We start from the raw sequence: 501 nt of genomic DNA, 5'->3' as shown, positions 1-501 counted from the left end.
ATGTACTTGGCCTCAATAATGTGATATCAATACTTTTTATTAGAGGAATACACAGCACTCCTGTACTTGGCGTAGTTTTTTACGCGTAAGTGTTTTTTGGGTGAGTCACAAGTTTTTGTTGTTCAACGGGACATATAGAAGCTCTAAGCACTGAAATCTATATTTTCATAGATATAAAATGTAAATGCATTATGATGTCGCTAATCAGAAAAATATATTGCGTCGTCGAAAATGTTGAATGGCATATAAATATAATTTGTAAGTCACTTATTTTTAGAAATGCATAAAGATATATACAAATTTTTAAAGAAAATGTAATCTTCAGTGCATATAAGTGTAGTTAATGGTGTCCAGCTTGATGAAGCCGTGTCGTAAACGTAAGAGAGGAAAGTGTGCTGGATTATTTACGTGCCTCAGGCCGTGCGAACAACAGAGAGGATACTATTGTTTGAGCGAAGCGCCAAAGCGTCGCTCGTTGCACACTTTTCTGGACACTCTAGA

This window comes from Cephus cinctus, unplaced genomic scaffold (genome assembly GCF_000341935.2).
Source record: "Cephus cinctus unplaced genomic scaffold, Ccin1 Ccin1_scaffold0116, whole genome shotgun sequence".
NCBI classification, from domain to species: Eukaryota; Metazoa; Arthropoda; class Insecta; order Hymenoptera; family Cephidae; genus Cephus; species Cephus cinctus.
The sequence above is the reverse complement of the archived record's forward strand: the minus strand, read 5'-3'. Positions refer to the sequence as shown.